This window comes from Meriones unguiculatus, assembly GCF_030254825.1.
Source record: "Meriones unguiculatus strain TT.TT164.6M chromosome 9 unlocalized genomic scaffold, Bangor_MerUng_6.1 Chr9_unordered_Scaffold_131, whole genome shotgun sequence".
Taxonomy (NCBI): domain Eukaryota; kingdom Metazoa; phylum Chordata; class Mammalia; order Rodentia; family Muridae; genus Meriones; species Meriones unguiculatus.
In genome coordinates, this window is record NW_026843577.1 from 60,447 (window position 1) to 80,462 (window position 20,016).

The 20,016-nt window shown below is 38.7% G+C and overlaps 1 long non-coding RNA gene and 1 other non-coding gene across 2 annotated transcripts; one reads left to right on the forward strand and one right to left on the reverse strand.

Moving 5' to 3' along the window:
- Nucleotides 1-1,385: 1,385 nt before the first annotated feature.
- LOC132650323 (U6 spliceosomal RNA) lies at nt 1,386-1,490 on the reverse strand. Its single transcript, XR_009588686.1, has one exon. It is a non-coding gene; the product is annotated as a U6 spliceosomal RNA (small nuclear RNA).
- Nucleotides 1,491-4,351: 2,861 nt separating this feature from the next.
- LOC132650322 (uncharacterized) lies at nt 4,352-19,576 on the forward strand. The gene is made up of 5 exons (XR_009588685.1): nt 4,352-6,036; nt 12,424-12,550; nt 12,755-12,815; nt 19,096-19,132; nt 19,360-19,576. It is a non-coding gene; the product is annotated as an uncharacterized LOC132650322 (long non-coding RNA).
- The last annotated feature ends 440 nt before the right edge of the window (nt 19,577-20,016 follow it).

Consider the following 20,016-nt stretch of genomic DNA (forward strand, 5'->3'; position numbering starts at 1 on the left):
GGTTTTGTTTACGCATCCATTCTGTTAGTCTGTATCTTTTTATTGGAGAATTAAGTCCATTGATATTGAGAGAGAGTAATGACCAGTGGCTGTTAGATCCTTTGAATTTGATGTTGGCTGTGGTCATACGGTTGTGTCCTTGGTTGCTTTTTGTTTTACTGTAGTGGAGTTATTTATTTCCTGTGTTTTCTTGAATGTAGCTAGCTTTCTTGGGTTGTATTTTCCCTTCCAGTGTCTTCTGTAATGCTGGATTTGTTTGTAGGTATTGTTGAAATTTGTTTTTGTCATTGAATATCTTGTTTTCTCCGTCTATGAGGATTGAGAGTTTTGCAGGGTATAGTAGCCTGGGCTGACATCTGTGTTCTCTTAGGGTCTGCATGATATCTGTCCAGGCCCTTCTGGCTTTCATAGTCTCTGTTGAAAAGTCAGGTGTGATTCTAATGGGTTTGCCATTATATGTTACTTGGCCTTTTTCTCTTGCAGCTTTTAGTATTTTTTCTTTGTTCTGTATACTTACGGTTTTGATTATTATGTGGCGGAAGGATTTTCTTTTCTGGTCTAATTTATTGGGTGTTCTATAGGCCTCTTGTATTCTTATTGGCCTCTCCTTTAAGTTGGGGAAATTTTCTTCAGTGATTTTGTTAAAAATATTTTCTGGGTCTTGGTGCAGGGAATCTTCTTTTTCCTCTATTCTTATTATTCTTAGGTTTTGTCTTTTTATGTTGTCTTGAATTTCTTGGACGGTCTGTGTCAGGAATTTTTTAGATTTCACATTTTCTTTGACAGATACATCTATTTCTTCCATTGTATCTTCTACACCTGAGATTCTTTCTTCCATTTCTTGTAGCGTATTGGTTATGCTAACCTCTGTAGTTCCTGCTTTCTTCCCTAAGTTCTTTCTCACCACACTTTCTTCCATTTTTTTTTTTTTAATTTTTCCAATTCTATCTTCAGGTCTTGAGCTATTTTGTTGGTTTCCTTCCCCTGTCTGACTGTATTTTCATGTTTTTCCGTCAATTCCTTCAGCTGTTTGTTTGAACAATCCACTGTTTCTTTTATTTCGTTCAGTAATTTAAGCATTTCCTCTCTAAAGGCCACATACTGTTTGGCTGCAGCTTCCTCTATTTCTTTTCATATTTTATTTGTTTCCTCTGTTATCATCTTCTTGAGCATAGAAGTTAGGTCGTCTCCTTGAACTTCATTTATGCTGGGGTGTCTATTTGCCCCTGGATAACTGGGTTCTGGGGATGCCATAATGCTCTGGCTTTTGTTGGTTGAACTTTTACGCTGTCCTCTATGGGCTATCTTAGTTGTTTGAATTTAGTTTCTGGTTGTTCCTGGACTGTTGTAGTGGAGAGAATCCCTTTGGCAGGAAGATGGTTTTTAAAAATATGGAACGCTTCACGAATTTGTGTGTCATCCTTGTGCAGGGGCCATGCTAATCTTCTCTGTATCGTTCCAATTTTAGTATATGTCCTGCTGAAGCGAGCCCGAATATGTACATATTAACAGGAATATGTTTCTGGATAACTGGATCAGCTGTTAAGAGTGCATACAGCTCTTGCACTGAAATATGAGTTCATTTCCTGACACACATATTGGGAAGCTCATATACATTGTTTACAGAAATGTCTTGTGTCCAAATCCGTAATTTATTAATTATTTATGCTAGCTCACAACCTTGTAAAATTATTGATACGCTTGAGTATGAGTTTTGTAAATGGAAGGATGCTTGAGCATCAATCAGCTACCCTTTATAATTAACATGTGGAAATTTACATAAGTTTGCATGCATGTGTGTGTTTACATATAAAAACACACATACATGCCTCTAACGATGAGCACTCAGTCATTCAATCACTGCATTATGAATGAACACAAACATCCAAATTCAATTCATCTAATTCTAGCTAAAGAATTATCTGACATTATGTGTACATTTGTATGTACATTTATATGTATATGTACATATACATATATGTAATTCTAAAGTATTGTTTCATTTCTGATTTAAAATCATCAAACATAACTAAAGACATGTTTTAGTATTTAACATGCTTGCCACATAAGCAGGGAAATGTGAATTTGATCATGATAAAATGATGGAAGAAATGTTGGGTGCAGAAAAATAGGCCTGTAATCCAAACTTTATGATCATGAAGACAGAGAGAAGGTATGTAATCCTGTCCACTGATTTCAGCAAAATCAGAAAGTAAAGGTTTCATAGAGATAAAAATAAAGTTGACAACTGAAGAAGAGAACCACAGTTGACTGGGACTTAAGAAGCACATGTGCTTATGTGCATGAACACCCACACACAAGCTCACAGTCACAATAGAGCTAAGGAATTAAAAATTCACAATTATTTTAAAAGTTCAAAGAATCATACCACAAACAATTTTTATAATTCTTTCTAAATAATTCTCTTCATATTAAATATTGAAAAATTTTCAGACCTGTTTGAAGTTGCTTGGCCATTGAATCAGAACTTCATTGATGAAAAAGCCTTGATCTTGTGCACTCTTGAAGACAAACTCTCCCACTTTAAGTAGTAATACATTTCGAAAACTATATGCAATAAAGTTTTGTATATCATACATTTCCATAATATTCGTATTCTCATCAAAGCTTATTTCATCTCCAGCAGCATTTTTTTTTCAATGCAGTTTATTCAGGAACATTGAACAATCCTCGGCCCCGGGGAAAGCCAGCCCACAGCTTAAATAGCCTCTGGGTAGCCAACCCAGGCGTGCCACGGGGGCAATGCAGATAGGTCCACATACATGGAAGCAAGCCAGATCCTCGGCCTTAGCCAAATGTGGAGTTGTTCGTGACAGAGAGCACTCACCATCGGGAAGGTGGAAGGCGGAAACCAGCTCCATCTTTAAGGCATAGCATTCCGCAGCTCTCTACAGTTCCCCCTTTTTGTTTTAGACACATCAGGCAAGAGTAGAGGTCTGATCTCTGATATTAGAAATAAATTGGGACTTTGTACAGATGTTCATTTAGGTGTCATCCACCCAAAGAGCATCAGACCCGTCCGATACCTTTTTCTCAGAGGCGGGACCTGGGGCATCAACCCGCATGCAATCAGACATGCTCTTCTCTGGGTCCAAAGCGGCTGACCCTGAGTGCAGTGCTTAGCCTCACATCCTGTGTGTCTAGTTTTATGTTGAGTTCTTTTATCCAGGTGGACTATAGTTTTCTGTAGGGTGAAAAGTACAGATGTATTTGCATTCTTCTACATGTAGACATCCAGCTAGACCAGCACCAATTCTTGAAGATGCTATCATTTTTCCATTGTATGGTGGTGTTTTCTTTGTCAAAAATCAAGAACCTGTAGGCATATGTGTTTATTTCTGGGTGTTCTTCTCGAGTCCACAGATCCAGCAGTATGTTTCTATGCCAGTACCAAGCCTTTTTTATTGCTGTTGCTCCATAGTACAGCTCAAAAACAGGGATGGAGATAGCTCCAGAAGATCTTTTATTGATTCTATTTCACCAAAGTCTATGAGTCTGTTTTTTTTTTTTTCAGGGTATTTAATCCCCTTGAGAATCCCAAAATTGAGAATTGTAAAACCCTGTTTACTATTGTTTGAGCCATAATACACACCTTTAATCTGAGAACTTTCTGTTAATTGTAAACCTATGATTACACTGTGGTTCACCTAGCCCTAGCACAGATCTTTATTCTGGGAGTCCTCTGTATCCTGGATCTAAACCTCAAGATTATAAAACATTCAGAAAGATGATCAGAACTAGGTTTGCAACCATATATATGTAATACAGAAATCAGCACTTGAATTACACAATAACCTTATGCCTAGGAAAAACATAGATAAGAAACCTGTGAGCTTCATATAACTCTTTTTATATTTTCATGTATACTGCAGATAATAATTACTTTACTCAGTTCATACACTGTTAAACAGCTAGTTTGTTCACCAAGGTTTTAATACTTTTAAAATAGTTCTGGATAGTATTATAGAATGCTTTCTAAACATACACTTAATTTTCAAGATTATACCAATTAAATTGTTTTGAATTCTGCTTTAATGACAATCTCTTTGAAACTCATCATGATATTCAAGGTCCTTGATCCTAACATTAGAGTTAAATTTTATTTCTTCCATGGTATAGAATTTTACCTTTCAAAATTATATAAGACATATATGTATTATATATATATACATGTATATATATATATATATATATATATAGAGAGAGAGAGAGAGAGAGAGAAAGCAAGAGAGACAGAGAGAGAGAGAGTGCCTGGTTATTGTGTAATAAGTTGTTACTGCATTTTAATAATTGTCATGTTTCATCGGTCTTCTATGAGGAAGGCAACAGATACAAAGTTTGTAGAAATGTAGAAATCAGAATGCAGTCAATAATTATGGTGGCTTATTAAGTTGAACAAGTTAGGTTCTTTTTCTAAAGTCCATGACTTCACTCTCCTGGAGTACTTGGCTGGGTTTCTAATACCAGACATGTTTTCCATTTTCTTGGTTGAGTTTTAAGTTCCATTGAACAGATGTTAGTTACCACCAAACTATGAGTGCCGCTATGGAAACCATAGGGATATCTTGCCATGGTAATCACTGCTGTAGTTTATAGGTACAGCTGTGTAACACTGTTGGTTGCTTGCTGACATCATAAGCCCACATAAAAACATCCAGTCCTGTGAAATCTAGTCTGCATGCAGGAGGCTTTCAGGTCAAATCCAAGATGGATTCTCTGAGGCCTGTTTCTGAAGTTCATGTTGGCTTCAAAAAGTGGGGGCTTGCCTTCAAACTCTGGAATAGAATCAAAGGTCACAGCAGCAACCTAATGGTTTTTCACATGCTTTGGACACTGTTCATCTGAAAGAGAATTTTTTCCATGCATAGCACTGGTGCTTTTATTACATAGTAGTCTATGTCCTCTGTGGGGAGCATTGGCGGCCCATGTGTCATAACTTTTTTACAAACTATGTGTATGTTTATATAGACACATACACATGTCTTAGAGATGTCTTATTAATGAAATTCTTTCTGCCAGGGAATGGCCTGAACTTTCTCAAGGTCACTATAGCTATGCATTTTTCAGCCTTATTCATCTTTTCAAAAAGGCAACTCTTGGTTTCTCTCTTTAAATTGCATTTTCTTTAAATGCATCATAGATCTACTCTCTTATTATTATTTAGTCCCTAGTGTTTCTTAGTAATTACAAAGGTATTTTTTATTTTCTCAAGTGCTCTGTATTATTTACTTCCATAGAGAACATTGTCTCCTATAGCCCAGGCTTTTCTCCTGCAATGTAATTACAAATAGTCTTGAATACCAAGACCGGTGTCTGCCTCCTAGTGCTGAGAAGACAGTCCTGAAACTCCTTCCAGGCTGGGCCTTACTGGTCAATGCGAAGATAAATTAGGCCAGTGAATGAGACTTCCAAACATTCTGGCCTTTATTGGAGACTTACAAATGAAGAAGAAACTGTGTAAGAAGTGAGATAACTTATCAGTATTGGAGTTTTTGTATTCACAGCACTGAAAAGGATGGGCAAGAAGAGGGAGGAAGCTTTCATGCTTTGACAGTAGTTGACATTAACAATATGAAGTGAGGTAGTCAATCATAGATGATCAGTAAATGTCCTGATTAGACATTTGTGTGTTCTAGAGCACAGGCATTCAAGAATCAGAATAAAAAAATAACCTTCTGAAGAGGAAGACATGACTGCTCTAAATTGTGTATCACCTGGGTTTTTTGTTGTTGTTGTTTTGGTTGTTTGTTTGTTTGTTTTTGCTTTTCTCCCAGAGTTGTTTGATAACTACCAGGTGAAAAGTAGCTGCAGTTTCACTGACCCCACTGTGAAGTCACACAATAACAATTTCATTTGTTTTCCTAAAATTTCTCTTTAATTGTCAGCATTTTTGGCAGGCTTCCTCCTGTGGACAGATGGTTAACTGCACTGCAAGTTGAATACTGGGCTGTTCAAGCTATCCCACTTGATTTCAGGAGGAGGAGAAGTCCCTGCTCAGTGCTGGAAGACAGAAGGGTAGGCTATTAGACAACAGGCACAATTCTACTGACAAAGAAATCTCCGCAGATCTGGAAATGGTGTGGCCCTTATTCTCCACATATGTACCCAAAGTTCAAGTCATGGAACCAAGGTCCCTGCCGTGAGCATAGCTTCCTCCCTAAGCCAGGCCCTAGTTGCTCTTTGTAATTAGCAAACATGCATTCATTCCTCCTGGGCCAGGAAGCACTATGCTTTGTCTCTTCAGTACACTGTGAGCCTAGGGGAGGTGCCCAGGTCACTCTAGACTCACTGGCCAATCAGAACTTCCAGACCAGGCCTGTAATCAGAGGAAGAGGAAGGTTCTTCCGGGTGCCAGGTTTCAGGTTTTTTTAGGAAGCTGAGCTGGCTGGAATGTTGGGCGTGCTGTAGTCTGAGCTCAGCTGCTGGGTCCTGTGAGGGGATTTCAGGCGACTTCCAAAGAGGCGACATGGTGAGTGTGTGACCGCTGCCCCCAACATGGTGGTGGAGTAGGAGGCTGAGCAGCAGAAGCTGGTGTGGTTTTTCCTTCCTGGGCTGGATGGAATTCTGCAGCCATCAGCTGCTTGTGAGGTCCTTTGTCCTGGCCTTAGGAATGCTGAGCTGTCTTAGTCCCACATGTTACAAGTGGGATGGACTGTGACCAGACTGCATGTGGCGACCTGGGCACTGTTAAGACTCAAATCCGGGGACAAATGGCTGAGGGGCCTATTTAACAGTTCAGAGCAGAATTAGCTACCATTTTGCCCAGAATCCCCGAGTCCCTACCTGGTTACAGGACATGGCAGGCATACCTTGTGCTGTAGCCAAAGGCTCGGACCCTTAACCCACCTGCCCTTCTTTCTGTTATCTATCCAATTTGGTTACCTGCTCTATTTCATCTATTATTTACTGTCATAGTCTCATGGTTTGGCGTGCTCCTCTCCTCTCTCTCCTCACATGGCTCACAGGTGCCTTTCTCTCTATAATAAACTTTCTCCCCACCATATCTAGGAAGAGTCATGTCACTTAATTTAAATTTTTTTATTCACCTTCCATATTCCACTCCTTTCTTTCAAATCCATAGGTCCTTTAGGCTTCAGTTGTTGTTACTGTTTGTGTTGGATTGAGGGGTGCTGCAGGAATTCTCAGCTGTGAGGTAGAGATGACTGCATTGGACAGTGAGAGGGTAATTAAATGTGTACATGCAGGACCCTGTGACGTGTAAAATAAACATGTACCCTGGGAGAGTGGAAACATTTATTAAACTACTACTTTACCAGGCTAAGGCTCTGTCTGCCCCTAGGATGGAAGGGCAGAGCTGAGATTGTTTGTGCTGTGTGAGACACCTGATCTCTCATCCTCCAGTAGAGGATCTGCCAGAGTCCTGAGGCCCAAATGCCTGGTCTAAGCTAATGATGGACTCTGGGAAAACTTCACAACCTGGAAGGAGGAACAGTATAAATTACCTTGCAGAGTCTTTCCAAGATTCATCTCTGGTTCTTCTGTAGTGATGAATATGCAGGACCAGCAGCTATGCCATGGATATCATGGGGTTCGTTGTTGCCAGTCCCGGAAAAGCTGGTCTGCTGAGCTAGGAGAGTCCCATGTGTTAGAGGTGGGATGGACTTTGAGCCAGACTGGATGTTGTGACCTGGGCAGAGGTCCTTGCCCTGTCAGTCTTTCTGAGTGTGGATTCCCTGGAGAGGAGGAGACTCTGCAGCTCTGGCCTCTAAAAGGGACTTTCATTGTCCTGTTTTTGTTGTCCTTGAGGCTTAGTACTGTCTTCTGTGTGTCTTTCTGGGTCTGTGTTATTTCACTCAGGAAGATCTTGTTGCACCCATTTGCCTGCAGATTTCATGATTTTCAATGGCTGGGTAATATTCTTCTGTGTAAATATATCAGTTTCTTTCCCATTCTTCGGTTGAGAGGCATATAGGTTATTTCCAGTTTCTGGTTACTAGAAATGAAGCTGCTATTAACATCGTTGAGGAAATGTCCTTGTTGTATGTTGGAACATCTTTCATATGTATCCCCTGGAGTGGTATAGCTGGATCTTTAGGTATGTCTTTTCCCAGTTTTCTGAGAAAGTGCCAGATGGATTTCCAAAGTCGTTGTAAAAGTTTGCTCCCCTGCCAGCAATGGAGGACTGTTCCCCTTTCTGCACATCCTTGCCAGCATGTTTTGTCACTTCAGGTTTTGATCTTAGTTATTCTGACAGGTGTAAGATGGAGTCTCAAAGCTAATTTTGATTTGCATTTCCCTGATGAGTAAGGATGTTGAGCATTTCTTTAAGTGCTTATGCACCATTCACAAATTCTCTGCTGAGAGTTTTCTATCCCTGTGTCCCATTATTAATAGGATTATTTGGTTTGTTGGTGTTTAATTTCTTGAAATCTTTAATATGATTCTGGAAATTAGCCCTTTGTCAGACGGAGGATTGGTCAAGACCTTTTCTCAATCTGTAGATGGCCATCTCCTGGTAATAATAGTGCCCATTGCTTTACAAAAGCTTTTGAGATTCAAGATGTTCCATTTATTACTTGTAGATCTTAGAGTCTGCACTGCAGGTGTTCTGTTAGGAAGTTGTTTCTTGGACCAGTAAGTTCAAGGGTGTTACCCACTTTCTCCTCTGGCAGATTTTGGGAATCTAGCTTTATGTTTAAGTTGTTGATCCACTTGGTCCTGACTTTTGTGCAGGGTGAGGAGTATGGATCTCTTTGCATTTTTCTACATGTGGACATGTATTTGGAGCAGCACTATTTGTCGAAGACGCTGTGTTTTTCCATTGTATGGTTTTGGCTGCTTTGTCCAAAAGCAATTATGCATAGGTGTGTGGGTTTATTTCTGGGTCTTTGATTTGTTTCCATTGATCACCCAGCCTATTTCTATGCCAGTACCATGCAGTTTGTATTACTATTACTCTTAGTATATCTTGAAGTCAGGTATGGAGATACCTCCAGTAGTTCATCTCCAGACTTTGGAACAGTCTTACATCTGATGAAATATGTCCAGGAGAACCCAAATGGGTTTTGGCTTTCAGATGTAGCCTCACAGTAGTGGGTATTTCAATGTAAGGGCACAGGCACAGGTGACCTGAAGGTTGAGGCATGGGATTTTTTTTGGTAGCAAAAGTATTGCTTTGGAATGAAATGTGCAGGAATGCCACAATTTAAGCAATGGAAAGAACACGAAATGTGACAGTTTTTTTTCAACTAGGAATTATATTTGATATTACTGAGAGCAAAACTGTAAGCTTTCCTTTTTCAAATACCTACTTTATACTTGGTTCTTAAATACCTCTACCTCCCTTTCACTCACCACCCCTTGTTAGGAGAGAAAACAGTTAGTACAGACAAGGAATGCAGATTTCCATCTACTTAATGCTGATTAGGGTTCATTGGGTTCTTTAGTGCAATAACTGTCTTACTTGTGTGGATTCCAGAACCCCACTGAAACAGCAAACAACAAATGGCACTGTTTGTTTAAATCTCATTGATTTGGGTTTTTTTGGAAGAGCAGCCAGTGCTCCTAACCTAAGACATCTCTTCAGCCCTTTATTTGGATTCTTAAACCTATACCCCCCTTACAACCCTTATTCCTTCCAAAACCCCCAATTGGTAAAGGGGAGAGAATGCTAGAGGGGAAAGAAACAGAGGTCTCTTTAACTACTTCCTGTGGATTAGGGTGGTCAGGATCTTTGGGGCAATACCTCTTAGTCACCAGGATATCCAGCAGCCTATAAACCAGCAATGACAAACAGAGTAGCAGTGTGGGTGAACAGCATCAGGAAGAGCAGCAGCTTCTTTATTCTTCCAAGACCCAGTGTCCTCTCATGGCTCTGCATGTGTACCCTCTCCAGAAGACTCAAAACTAAACTATGTGCAGGTGGCAAAACCACAGCCCTGCTAGAGCACGAGACAATCATAAGTAACAGCTGTGGGCAAACTGAAGCAGCTTCTTGCTCCACACCTGGGGATAATAGAAAAAAAAATTCACATAACATGAGTGGGATTTTAAAGAAACAAAAATATTTAATACAATTGCTGATGCTATTAATTTGGATATTTCCTCTCTGTCTTTTATTTAGTTTAGGTAAGGGTTTATCTTGTTTGTTTTTCGCAAAGAACCAACCCTTTGTTTCATTGTTTCTTCATCTTCTCCTTCTACTTTATTGATTATAGGTGCAAGTGCTATTTTCTTTTGTGGGGATTTTGTTCTTAGTTTTCTGTTAGTTATCTCAAATTTCAGAAAGTGTGTTGGCAGAGTGTTACTTTTTTAATGACGTGCTTGACTAGTGTATTCATGGTGTTAGGCTTGCTGGGATGGTATGGAGTGGATGGTGCCATATGTGTTCTGTTGGAACACTCGGGAAGATCCTGAGAATTGAGAGTGATGTAACAAAGGTAGTGGAGAAGATCCCTGGTACACTGCCTTGGTCTCTATGCAAGCATGGCCTATGGTTTACCTGAAGACTTGGGAGTGGGATCCCGGAAGCAGAACAGAGAGTGAGAGTGTGTAATCCACGGGAGACTAGGACACAGGAAAGGGGAGCTGCCACTGCTGTTCTTTTGGAGTGCTAGGGGCATTGAGAATTGAGTCTTCAGTAACAGAGAGTGGAAAAGGTCCACAGAATCAAGTAGGAGAATATCATTGAACATTTATTTCTTCTTTGTGTGCTTCTTTGGAGGAAGGTATAAAAGGTTTTCTAGGAGGAAATTGTCTAGATTCCTTACTGGAGATTAGATTTGAGTGTCTATGATCTCAAACCAATTCCTTTTGTTTCTGTCTACTGTCTTATGATTGAAACTGATCATTCTGTTTCCTTCAGTGCTCACATGGTCTTCATTGTTATCCAGTCTTACTCTAAATCACAAGAAAGAGTCAAAGAAATTGCTATTCATTGCTAACCTATTTTGGTATCGTGAGGTTTTTACATTTTTAATTTTATTGTTTTTGAAGACCAAGTTTTTTTTGTGTTGATTTGGCTGTCCTAGATGTAGGAATGCAATCTATCCCAGCCTCAAACTTAGAAGTCCACCTCATATTGGCTCCAGAGGGCTATGATTCAATGTGGCCCAATATGCCTGGCAGTTTTTCTTTTGCTATGTTGGCTGATGTGGTATGCAGCTTTTTGTACATGTCAAGCATATGATACCATCCTGATTGATCTTCATCCATATCCACTCTTGAATTCTTTATTTTTATTTTTATTTTATTTATTTAGTTTTTATTAATATTTTTTTATTTTTTAATAATTTTATACATTCACTTGTATCCCAGCTGCATCCCACTCCCTCTTTCCCTCCCAATCCTCCCCTCCCTCCCTCAACTTCTCCCTTCCCCCTTCTGAGTCCACTGAATTCTTATATTTGGCATAGAGTATATTCTGTTTCTCAGGATGTCTTGTATTCATAACATTAATACTGACTGAGATTTGTGAGTCATTGGATTGCAGGTGTGTCTCGTTCTTCCTGTCTCATGTATTTGTTTTGTTTTAACTGAGTGAATATGAGTAGTATTTTGTCTGTATGTGTTACTAGGCACCTCATATGTACATGATCCTAAGAATAGTCAGCAGCTGGCCTCAGAATTTCAAAATTTGGAATAATGGGTAGTTGTGAGCCTCCATATAAGCACTGGCAATTGAGCCCAGTTGTTGGTAAGACAAACAAGAGCTTTTCATTGCTGATCCACCTCAACTGCCTTATGTTACTCATTTATGACCAACTATTCCAGGACTAATGTTTTCATCCATCCATTTGTACCTGTTTGAACAAGCATTCCCTTTTAGTAAGCTCTCATTAATATTACAGTTTAACCTCGGACACTTCAGGTTTATGGAAGATAGATACAGAAATATATTGAATAAATAATTCTTTGTGGGAACTTCAGATATATCACAGAGTTTGCAGTATTTTTTTTTATTTGAATGATTTTTTGTGGTGGATTCAGGTCTTAAATGTACCTCTGCATGTCATGAAACTTGTTTCAGAGACTAGGCTGGCCTTTGACTCAATGAGATACACATACCTCTGCCTCTTGAATGCTGGAATTAAAGTTATGAACCAGTACTTCCTGTTTGCCCCTGTTTTTAGGTAGTAATTTTGCATGCAATGTCTGTGATCTGTGTTCCGTAGTTTTCATCTATTTGCATGTCTTGCTTTCTTTATGTCTGTTAATTTTCATTTCTCTTGAAAGGCTGAATTCTATTCAAAGGTTGCCCAAATGAGGTGAACCTCCTCATTTAATTTCCTTTTAAAATGACTTGGTGAGTACATCGAAACTTCTGTGTCAGTAGATGTCAGGGAAGCACCAGAATTATATGAATATATTGTCAATGAAGTATACATTTACACTGTTGTCACCATTGTGCTTTCTGTTCTACTCATGTATGGGATCATTTAGAATTCAATTACCTATGCTGATGTGAATGTGAACTTCACTCGGGAAGAATGGGCCTTGCTGAATCCTTCCCAGAAGTGTCTCTACAAAGATGTGATGATAGAGACCTTCAAGCACCTTACAGCTATAGGTAAGACAGTGAGTTTTCTTTCTCTATTCAGGTAAATGGGACAACTGTTGTTACTGTTGACTTTTCTTATTGATGTTCTTATATAAGTTCACTTGGAATGAGGAAGAAAAAATCAGGCATGTTTCTAAGGTTCACTGAATATAGAAACTTAAATTTTGCCTAATTTTTAATCCTCTCTCATTGACTTTTTGGTCCATATTTCAGGCTACAATTGGGAAGAGCATAATACTGAAGAACATTATCGACTATCTACTAGATATGGAAGGTAATTACTCATGGAAGCTTATATAAATATGCCTATGAAAAATTTTTAAAGATGATTTATTTATTCATTATTTATATATTATTCTGCCTGCACATGTGCCTGCCCACCAGAAGAGGGCATGGGATTTCATTGTAGATGCTTGTGAGCCACCATGTGGTTTCAGGGAATTGAACTCAGGACCTCTGTAGGAACAGCCAGTGCTCTTAACCTCTGAGCCAGCTCCCCAGCGCTGAGAAAAAAAATTTAATATGTCCCAGAAATTTTAAAGAAAAGCAACTGTGGAAAATCAAACACCATTTTAAGAGTAGTAAGGAACATTAAATTCTCCCAAACTCATGTTCCTCACCGTAAGGTATATTATATTATTTATGTTTGCCAGGCATTTCAATGCAAAAGAAGACAGTGAAACCCTTGCTGAATAGATACTGCTGTACAAATGACATTTACTCAATCTAGAAATTATGATCTCTGAAAATGACTGCCCCTCTGTCTGCCACCCTAGGCCTGGGCAGGGCAGCTTCTAGGTTCCATACACTCTTTCTTTGGCCTAGAAGATTTTCTGTCCTTGAGAATTCCTGCTCAATCTGGCTTTTGTCCTGACCTCTAAATTGCTTTGTTTAGTCTCAAACTAACTCCATCAGTCTTTTCTAATCTTTAGCTCTTTTTTATTCTCTGCTTCATTTGATCTTCACCTTAGTTTTCTCTCTCCAACCTGCCTATTACTGCACAGTAAAACTCCCTTCTCTTTCCTGGTAGCGCCAGCCACTTTTGGGTGATTCATTTCCTCTCTCTTCTCATGAGAGATACATGTATCTTATGCAGTCAATTATTTTTCTGAATTTGTCACCTTTCCTGAAACTGAATGAGACAGCATTTTCAAATATGGGTGCTTCCTTCTACCAGCTGTTTTTACACCCATAGTTTGGGATTAAAAGCATGTACCACCATGCCTGAATCCAAGCTTTTCTTTACTGGACATTGCTCTATACCAGGCTGGCATTGAAGTCAGATCTGCTTTCCTCTGTCTCCTGGATTAAAGGCGTGTTTGTATTCTAGCCAGATCACATTGACATAGAAGGTATTTGAATGGGGTCTTTTGACAGAGCAGCCATGTTCTAAATTAAAATTCCTCTGTAAATGATAAATCATTAATCATATCCATGTTGAGATACTCTGTAGAAATCCCTATCTGTTGATCCTCTCTCGCCACTCATATTGTAAACAGCATACTCATAAAATAGGTGATAATTTTCTGTACAAAACCTACTGATGAGCAAATATTCCATAACAAAGGTTATGTTACTCAAATACCTGAAGCAAAGTTGTGAAGTTTAATCAGATGGAAATTATGAGGGTCAAGAATACTGTTGTGGAGGAACCATAATAACCATGTCTTTGAAGAACAAAAAGCAAAATTGTGTGTATGTGGAAATGTTTCATTTGTTGTTCTTCCGTTTTTATTTATATTTTAATATTAATTACTGTTTATTCACATTGTATCCCAGCTGTACCCCATTACCTCCAAATTCTCCCTCCCTTCTTCATATCCTCTCAATCCCCTCCTCAAGTTCACTGATATTTGAGTCCCTCCTCCTCTTCAGTTTGACCTTAGCTTGCCAGGTTTCATCAGGACAGGCTACATAGTCCTCCTTTGTGGCCTGCCAAGGTTGTTGTGCCTGCAGCAACGGTTAGTCAAAGAGCTAGTGACTGAGTTCATATCAGAGACAGTTCCTGTTCCTATTACTAGGGAATTTCACTTGGACACTGAGGTGTCATGGGCTATATCTGAACAGGGGTTCTAGGTTATATTTGTGAATTATTCTTGGTTGGAGTATTAGTCTTAGAAAAGACCCCTGTGCCTAAATATATTGATTCAGTTGTTCTCCCTGTGGAGCTCCTGTCCTCCCCTTGCTATCTTCCCCTTCATTCATAAAATTCCCTCCACTCTGCAGAGAATTGTTAAAGAGTATTTATTGTCTCCTCAATAGAAGTGATGATCGTGTAGATCTCCATCATTACCTCTGTGTAGAGATGCCTTTGGGAAGGATCCAGCAATGCCCACTTTTCCTGGTTGAGTTTTTCCAGATGCACATTATCATAGACTATTGCATTCTAAACTATCCTGTACATGTGTACAGTAGAAAGCATGATAGTGACAACACTATAAATTTATATTTGTTCATGTGTTCATTCATCCATTCATGATTAATAACGAATGAATTATGAACTCCTATCACCTTCGGAAAGTCTGCTCAAAAGAGAGGACTGTTAAAAATTAAACTAATAGACTTAATTAGATTTCCAAGCTCAATGAAAATATAGCCAAAGAAATCACATTACAAAAATCCATATGATTACTAGCCCTGTGGAAATTGTTGTGTTTATTTTGGTTCCCTTTATGAATGCAGTGTGATTACAACTATAGGAAAATTTATGAATGCAGTCCCTGTGTTAAAGCTGGCTCCTTCTAGTTCTTTTTAAATATGAAAAATCACTCATAGAAATGTGATGCTGTCAGTGAGCCATGTAATGAAGTTTCTTACCATCAAAGGTATCTTGTAAGGTACAGAAACCCACAATCAAGGGGGAAACTATGAATGTAAAGAAAGTGATAAGAGGTTAAGATGTAATTTCAGTTTATTATTAAACCAAATTGCAAACATAGTTTATACGGACATAAAGATTCATCAGTGGCTGGAGAGATGGCTCAGAGGTTAAGAGCACTGGCTGTTAATCCAAAAGTCCTGAATTCATTTTCCAGCCAACCACATAGTGGTTTGTAACCCTCTATACTACGATCTGGTGTCCTCATCTAGCATGCAGTCAGAACACAGTATAAATATTAAGTAAATAAATCTTTAAAAAAAGATTCATGAGGGTAAAGAATATGGTAAAGCTTACACATATCTGAATTATCTTTGCAGAAAGAAAATAATACATATTTATGACAAACCCTATGAATGTAAACAGTGTGGGAAAGCCTTTTCCCAACCTAGTAGTCTCCAACTGCATAAAAGAACACATAGTGGAGAGAAACCCTACAAATGTAATCAGTGTGGAAAAGCCTTTTCACGAAACGGACATCTCCAAGTACATAAAAGAACACATACTGGAGAGAAACCTTACAAATGTAATCAGTGTGGGAAAGCCTTTTCACACCCCAGTACTCTCCATGTGCATAAAAGAACACATACTGGAGAGAAACCCTACGAATGTAATCAGTGTGGTAAAGCCTTTTCACGACATGGACATCTCCAAGTACATAAAAGAACACATACTGGAGAGAAACCCTACAAATGTAATCAATGTGGTAAAGCATTTGCATATTGTAGAAGTCTCCAAAGACATAAAAGAACACATACTGGAGAGAAATCCTACGAATGTAATCAGTGTGGTAAAGCCTTTTCAGAAATCGGTAATCTCAAACTACATAAAAGAACACATACTGGAGAGAAACCCTACAAATGTAGTCAGTGTGGTAAAGCCTTTTCACGACACGGACATCTCCAAGTACATAAAAGAACACATACTGGAGAGAAACCCTACAAATGTAATCAATGTGGTAAAGCCTTTGCATATTGTAGAAGTCTCCAAAGACATAAAAGAACACATACTGGAGAGAAACCCTACGAATGTAATCAGTGTTGGAAAGCCTTTTCAGATAACAGTACTCTCAAACTACATAAAAGAACACATAGTGGAGAGAAACCCTACGAATGTAATCAGTGTGGTAAAGCCTTTTCAAAAAAAGGAAATCTCCAAGTGCATAAAATAATACATACTAGAGTGAAACCCTACAAAAGTAATCAGTGTGGGAAAGACTTCACAACACGGACAACTCCAAAGGCATAAAAGAATACATCCTTGAGAGAAACCCCATGAATGTAATCTATGTGGTAAAGCCTTGGAACATTGGTGCAACCTTTACAGACATGAAAGAATTCATACTGGAGCCAAACCCTACGAATGTAATCAGTGTGAGAAAGCCTTTTCACAACACGGAAATCTCAAAAAGCATAAAAGAACACCTACTGAGGAGAAAACGTATGAATGTAATCAATGAGGGAAAGCCTTTCCATTTTGCTGCTACCTCCAGAGGCATGAAAGGATTCATACTGGAGAGAAACATTTTCAATGTAATCAAGGTGGTAAAGCCTTTTCACAATTCAGTAGTCTTCAAGTAAATAAAAGAACACATACTGGAGAGAACCTCTAAGAATGTAATCAGTATGGTAAAGCCTCTGCACATTGATATGATATCTGAAGGCATGAAAGATTTCATACTAGAAATAAACCATATGACTATAACTAGTAAAGCCTTTGCATGGCACAAATTTTCAAAGCCATAAAAGAAATCATACTCAAGAGAAATCCTTATGAATATATTTACTGTGATGAAGCCTTTGTAAATTTCTATAGGCTTCACTTTCATGAATGAAACATACTGAAGAGAAACTGTAAGAATGTGTCCATTTTGTTAACTCAAAGCTTTGTGTTTTGAACTATCCTGGAGATGTAATAAAGTGGTCTAATCATCCATCAACTGCATCTCACTACATAGCTTGATGTGATATGAATGTATACATAAGATTGGATTCTGTGAATCCATATGTTCTTCCGAATTATCCATATGTCATTTCATCTTAAAGTACTGCATTCTATAGGAAATATGTAATATAAAGGTTATAGATAAAGTAACAGAAAGGATATTTACTTAAAAAGAAACATTTCTAGTGTGTGTGTAAGGTTATTATGGGTTTTAGGCCATGACTGATATGTACAGAGTGGGAGACAAGTTTGTTGGAACTCCTTTGGCCTTCTTAATATGATGATTGAGGACTGATTGCCAGCTTTGGACACCAAAAGCCTTTCCTACAGCTCTGTTTCCCTGATGCTCAAATTAGATTAGTTGAGATATTACATCAATAAAATACTGTCTTCTTTTTACATTGTAAACATACTGTCATGTAATAATTGAGGGATTCAGGGCAATTTGAAGGATAAAATTTGTTTGAAAATGATAGTGTGCAGCCAGTTCTCCTAGGTGCTGAGCCATGTATTTGGCCCCATAAACGTGTCATGAATAGCCTTTTGAGGAGTGAAAGGTTAATCCTAACTTCATCTTTAACTCATCCCTGATGACCCAGAAGAAAGAGAAAATTGAGAGCATAAAAAGTAACTTAGGCTTGGTGCTGAAAGAAGTTTCTAATCCAATATCTTCACAAAAATATGGAAGTATCCAAAATTATCAGGATAGAGACTGAGACTACAAGTGTTTAAAAAGTGCATGACCACTTGACCAAAACCACCAGACTGAGTTTATCCCATACGTCGTAAATAGGCAGCAATGAGAGCCCACAAGGACACCTGCTTGAGATGATACCTAGTGTAAAAAGTGAAGAAGAATTTGAAGGCATGAAGACCAACTTTTCTGAAGTGGATTGTATTCTGCTTCCCTGATGCACACAAACATTCTCTTAGGAGCCCTGAGTGCTGAAGACTGCAGGTGCTGTGAAGGTTGTTGTCAGGGGAGCCTGAGATTCAAACAGATGTCCATAGAAGGCTAGAGAAATCAGGCATTTACAGAGACCTAAGAGACATGGAGAAGGAGATTTGGGTGTTAAAGAAAGGGAAGTAGATTTGGATGTTAAAGAAAGGATAAAATTCCCAGAGAGCAATTAATTCTAGGTCTGTACCTGAGCACAAGCTGCCTCCTACTGTAGTCTCTGTATCTACTCAGCTATGGTGGGTCAACTTTCCAGTTCTTTCACTCTTTCCTTGTCTTCTCAGATAATGTATATGTATGTCAGTCAGAATACCATATAGGCTACCAGTTGGTGGTCTCAAATTGATTTTAAATCTCTTTCCCCCATCTGTCATCACTGCAACCTCTCTGCGTGGCAGGAATAGGGATATTCTGAATGAACATTCCTATATCTCCCTTAGGTGAACATGTAATAAATCAATGGACTCTTTGAATTTCTAATCTGGTCTGGACTGTCATTGATGAAAAGACCTATTCCCCTAGATGAGATATTTTCTGCTCAATAGCATTATGTCATTCTTTGAATACCTTGCAGGAGAGAAATAAGCTGAGAATGAGGGATCAACTTATAGGCAGGAAGATTTTAATGTATGGCTTGGAGAGATTACTTAGTTGTGTATCTCTGCTCTCTAAATCTATTAAATCTAAAGGATGAACGTTTAACCATATGTTGTACTTCACACATAAGACAAGCTGCTGAGGTGCCTTTTTGACAGAAGGTTTTCTGGCTTCCAGGTTCTCCCAGGATCCTTCAGTCCCTACCTTCTAAAGGGTAAGATTGTTGTTCCCCACCTCCACCCTTAAATTTTCAGTCCAGTAGAATCGGTCTGCCCTCTCCCAGAGGTACCCAGATATTTTATTTTCTTCTATATGCTTTTCTTCTCTTTCTCTGTTTTCTGTTTGTTCTCTCTCTCTCTCTCTCTCTCTCTCTCTCTCTCTCTCTCTCTCTCTCTCTTTCTCTCTCTCTCTCTCTCCACCCTTCTCTTTGCCCACATTTAGGATTCCTCCATGGTAACTTCCATGGCCTTATTCCTTGGGAACTGGGAACCCTCTGAGAACTGTTTGCATAAGCTTGCAAGTAAATATTTACCATGTCTTCAATTAGCAAATATTACCTGTGGGAAGAAAGAAACAGCATAACATTATATAATCATCACTGGTCAAAATTTGTCACACTGAATAAATATGTGAATATGTTTCCAGTTTTTATTAATAATTTGTGTTTTAACCATTGTTTTTTATTTTTCCCTAGCCCCCTATATGAGGACTAGGGAAGGTGCATGGGGGAGATTGGGAGGCTGGCTGGAAATGGTCAGAATTGTAAGTGGATACAGCCCTGATACAAAGAAAATAAACTGTAATAAACAAATAGCTTAATTAAATGTATTTTCATTTTCAAACATTGTTTTCTCTCTTTTTTATTTGAAATAATAGTCTCACTATAAATTCTAGGCTGACCTTGAACTTAGTGTACATAATAGATCTGCTTACCTTGCCTCCCTAGTACCTGCAGGATAGTTGGGCATGGTCTACCTCAATAATTCAGTTTTTTCTGTGGGCTTATTGAGAGTAAATTGTTGGCTTCAAATGGTCATGGTAGGCAGCACACAGACTCTGTTCCTAAGTCCAGTAATGGAAAAAAAGCATTGTTCAGAT